Here is a 5,316-nt window from a genome sequence, read left to right as displayed (position 1 = left end):
TTCGAACTCGTCGTCTTCTGGTTCTTCTTTGAACATCTCTCCTTCTCCAGTGGTGAGCTTGAAGAGTCTTCCTTGGTTGTTGGTCCATTTGATTGATTTCCTCCACCCTTTCTCGCTTTGTGTCGATTTCCGTGATCAAGGCGGTGGGGTTGAAGCGATCGTCTTGAAGTATCGTAGTAATGATCTCATCTGCGCGCCCTAACAAATCGGTCCTCTCCAAATAGGAGGCTAACGACTTGTTCGTCTAAGCAAGGTGCTTGACGGGTTTTGACGGTAGGAACCGTTTCTGGAGGGATGAAGTAGCAATCGTGAAAGATCTCGATTCCGGCTAACTTCTTCTCGAGGTAATGCCAAGGTTCGGGAAATCCATGAAAGAGTTCCGAACTTCCTTCTTGAACAAAGTATCCATTCAAGGTAGGGAGATATGGCCTCATTTGGACTCCTACATACTTGCGGTTTTGGACTTGGGCGAGCATTTCGAGAACTTCTTCTCACGTGGGTTTGTATCCTAACCCAAGTGGTATTCTTGATGAGTTGCCTTTCTTGTATGGTGCAAAGGTGTTCTTCCGAATTGGGTTTAAAGGCATTCCAGGGAAGTATCCCTGGTTTTTGAGTATGTGGTTGACCACCAAGTTGGAGTAGGGATTATAGTATAAGGGTGCCAACTCACTTTCTATGACGTTCACACTTTGGAAGCCCCCAAGTTCGTATATGGGATCCGCAAGGACTTGATTGTTTGATTGCTTCTCGATTATGGCCTTGATGGGTGATGAAGTGATCGTCACAACCTTGCCATTTAGTGGGATCTTGATCTTTTGGTGAAGGGTGGACGTTACCGCTTTGGAAGCGTGAATCCAAGGCCTTCCCCGAAGTATGTTGAATGAAGCTTCGATGTCCACTATTTGGAAGTTAACCTTTCGTTCGATTGGTCCGTTGCTATGGTTAGGTTAGCAAGTCCTACCACTTTTAAGTCGTGTACCGTCATATGCACGTACACCTTGATTTGTAGGAGTCCAGTCCGACTCTTTCATGCCTAGTTTGTATGCCGTTTTGAGGGGTATGACGTTGATCGCGGAGCCATCATCTACCAAGGTCATTGGCACATTCTTCTTTAGACAGATGACGGTGATGTATAGAGCAAGGTTGTGACTAGCGCCAAAAGGTGGCAAGTCTTCATCTGAGAAAGTAATAGGATTACTTAACTTCGGTGATTCTTGGAAGACCAAGTTGACTACATCTTCGGGAGTAGAGTTATGTGCTACATTCAATTTGGCCAAAGCTTGCAGTAAAGCTTGGCGGTGCGGAAATGAGCTTGCCACTAGTTGCCAGACTGAAAGATCAGCCTTGGTTCTTTGTAATTGCTTGAGCAAATGATCAGTGGGGTCGTCTTCGTTGTCATTTGGTGTGATGACATTGGTTGGACCGTTTTGAGTGGTGTTTTGGTATGGACGACCCGAACGAGTTAGGTGATCCACATCTTGGTCTTTGCCATTTTGGACTATCTCTTTGACTACGGAGTTTTCAATGAGATACTCGTCCTCATCATCATCGGCCCAAACCCCGTTGATTGCGGCTAGTTCTCTCATTCTTATGATGTCACTTTCTAGTTGTATGATTTGATCGACTAGCTTGTCGACCACGATGACTACTTCTTGCATAGTAGCATTTTGAGAGAAGATCAATGGTACACGTTCTTTAGGCGTTGCATTGGGATTGCGCAAGGTTGTTACCATGTTTTCTAGTTCCCACACTTGCCTATCTACACTCCTTGCCCATGCGATGAAGTCGGAAATGGTAGGGGAGATGGTAGAGTAGAGTCTTTCTTTCTCAATTGCATGAATTTCATTTTCGGTGGGAGAAATTAGATGTGAGCAATCTAAGGTAGATTCATCACTTGTAATCACTAGAACTCCAAGAGGATTCTGAGTGTTGTTGGGCTTACCTCCTGGTGGAATTGGAAGTCGACCGTCTTCAATCATATCCTGAAGCACGTGTTTCAACTTGTAGCATTTTTCTGTGTCGTGCCCCTTGCCCCTATGGTATTCACAGTAGGAATTTTCATCCCAAAACTTAGACTTTCTTTCGGGTTCGGGAGTAGGTCCAATGGGTTGGAGTTTGCCTTGCTTCATTAGCCTTTTTAGAGCGTTGGAGTATGTGTCCCCAAGGTTTGTGAATTTCCTTGGTGGGCTAGTTTTCTTGGATGGCTCGAGAAGGTTAACTTCGTCGGTCTTGCTAGTAGAGCCGTATGAACGACTTGTGGACCCTTGGTATCCTCGACCTACCGTTTTGGACAAGAGTCCTTTGCGGATGTCATCTTCAATTCGTGTCCCTAATACGGTTAAGTCCTTGAAAGTCTTGATATTTTGATATCTCAAATGGTTGGCATATATGGGCTTGAGATTGTCCACGAACTTCTCTACAAGAGTAGCCTCATCCGGGCGTTCAACTAATTGAGTACTAGTCTTCCTCCACCTACTTAGGAAGTCGGTGAATCCTTCCTTGTCATTCTGGGTAAGAACCTCTAGAGTGCGCATATTAACTTGGATCTCGGCATTATCCGCGTATTGTTTTGAGAATTCGATCGCGGCGTCCTCCCAAGTAGCGACCTTTTTGTGGTCTAAAGTGTAGAACCATTGCTTTGGGATGGTGTCAAGAGATGAAGGAAAGATCCTTAAGAACATCTCGGGTTTGATGCCTTTGATAGACATGTAGTCCTTGAAAGCTCGGATGTGGTTCAAAGGGTTCTCGTGCCCTTTGAACTTAGGGATATCCGTCATGCTAAAGTTAGTTGGCAACTTGGAATTGACGGCTTCATACTTACGATTGTTCTCTCTGTAAATGTCATCCCCCTTAAGGTACATCAATTGCTCCTCTAGGTATTGGAGTCTTTTCTCAGCTGCGGTTGTTCCTAGGACGGGATTCTCATCTTTAGACTCGTCATCGGAAAATTGTAGTACTTCACCTTTAATGGGAGGAACCTTTCCCTCTACATCAAAGATACGGCCTTCGATAAGCTCAAGGCGGTCATAGGTTTGTTCTTGGGTAATTTGCATTTGGGTTATCGCGGCTAGGATTCGATCATTACTTTCTTGAATTTGCTGGAGGTTCGTATCATCACTTGACCCAGGCATCTTGGAAACTGGACAAGAGATCGGCGACGAATCAAAACACGATCGACCATTCTATCACACTTGCTAAAAGAAGAAAGATTTGACTCATGAAGTGGGTGTGTGCCACTTGTGTTGAGTGAGTTTTGAAGAAAGACAAGGTCTTTGAAAATGTGTGTCCTAGTCAACTGTAGTGTAGTTGTAGGAGTGGACTCGAAGTGAGATTTTGAAATGGGCTTGTGGCCCGAATTTTGACTTGACAAACGGACAGCGTTTTGACCGGATTTTGCGCTAATTAAAGGCCTACTTTTTCGAAATTTTTGATTGAAATTTGGGTTTTGATTTTTTGAAAATTCGTCATGGTTTTGTTTAGAAGTGGTGATCACGTAGGGTTTACACATTTATACAGGCATTATAACGGGATGCTGAGTGCATTTAGAAGGGTTTTGGTTTAAAGGGTGGGTTGCCATACCGAACCATCAAACCCGAAGTCTATGGAGAGGCTCGTGCCAAACAAGAGTAAGGCCGATTCCTAGTCCATTTCCTCAAGTAGTGAAGGCCCTTGATACAAACAAGAGTAAGCATCATGGTATGGATGACGTCAATCGCTATCCATCCTTAGGCCCAAATAAGAATTAGGACCGTTTAGACGGGACGATTGGTCGAATGGGTTGGGTTGGGCCTAGGAAGGCCGAATTAAACGGTTTAGGAAGACCGAGTTATGAAAACCGACAATTGTCTTGTACAAACTTGTTCCCTAACCTTGTTCAAGTTTCACCCTTAGCTACACGTAAGTGTATTTTCCCCAGAGTCAAACTGTGGACAGCGGGCCGCCCACGGGGCGCTTTGGCGAAGGGGCTCGAAACAAGCGTTTGCATTTTGTATGGAGTCGCCACCAATTTTTATGGGAAATTGGAACCGTTCGAATACCTCATGTCATGTCAAGACATAAAGTAGTGACATGAACACTAAGCAATCGTTACCCTTAGCATTCTATGTCTAGAATGACTCTCGTGGATGCCAATGAACACGGGTGCTCACGGAGATCTGGAGTAAGGGGTGAGGGTACGTATTAGGAAGCTCTTTTGATCGAACACCTAATCCCGCCCGCCTCGATAGCGGCCTCTACTAATGATTAGGGAAGTTATTCGTACTCGATATATCGTCGGCTATATGCATGCAATGCAACATCCATAAATTAATCCTAACATGTGAGAATTAGACGAAGTCGGTTGACACGTAATTAGCATACAATTAATGTCGAAGTAGGATTTAATGTTCAATTACATGTGAGAACATACAAGAAATAGGATAAATACAATAACGATAAATTACAATAATGAAAATTACAATAATTACATTGGATTAGGCGATTTATGTCGAAAATACCGCTAAAACGGATGATTTGATAAAAAAGAATAAAAGAATAAAAGGATAAAACACGACGGATCGAGAAGGTGATAATACGAATAATAGTTAGTTTATACATAATCTAAACAAACTAGGTCAAGGCGAAACGGAATTCGGGGGCCAAATCACCACAGAACAGTAGCAGGAGACATCTGCGCCCTTTGGAAGAGGCGCAGCGATTCTTGCGCGTCTGTTCCAAGGGTGAGTTCTGGCGTAAGCCGAATCGCAAATCGTTAATATTAATTGGTAAATTAATGGATTGATTATGATAATTGACTCGGATGAAAGTGATTAATGGATTGTTTTACATATGAATATGTCATAAAACAACAAAACATGGATGAGACGGAATTAAACGGATTAAGTATGTGAAGGGTCGATGTTAATTAATGAACAAACTAACAAACGATTAACTGATTAAACTAAACATGATGAATTGAGGACGAATTAGTGATGAACAATAAATAAACAGATGCAAATTTATCAACAACGAATTAGGAAACTCAATATGAACGAATTGAATCTCTAAAACTCGAATTGAATATAATGACGAAAACCCGCAAATATGAATTATAAGGGATTTAAGTCGGACTTGATGACTAATTAAGCATGAGTGATGAATTATATACAATATACATATGATTTATAAATTACCGTGATGAAGAATTAAAGAACAAAACAAAAGGAACAATTTTGATACGAATTGCGAGAGGACGGAGGAAGAAGAAAAGAAGCGAGAATCTGCGCGGCCTCACGAAGAGGCGCAGGCAGTGCTGCGCTCCTTCGAAGAGGCGGCGAT

This window comes from Silene latifolia, chromosome Y, assembly GCF_048544455.1.
Source record: "Silene latifolia isolate original U9 population chromosome Y, ASM4854445v1, whole genome shotgun sequence".
In the NCBI taxonomy this organism is placed as follows: Eukaryota; Viridiplantae; Streptophyta; class Magnoliopsida; order Caryophyllales; family Caryophyllaceae; genus Silene; species Silene latifolia.
The sequence above is the reverse complement of the archived record's forward strand: the minus strand, read 5'-3'. Positions refer to the sequence as shown.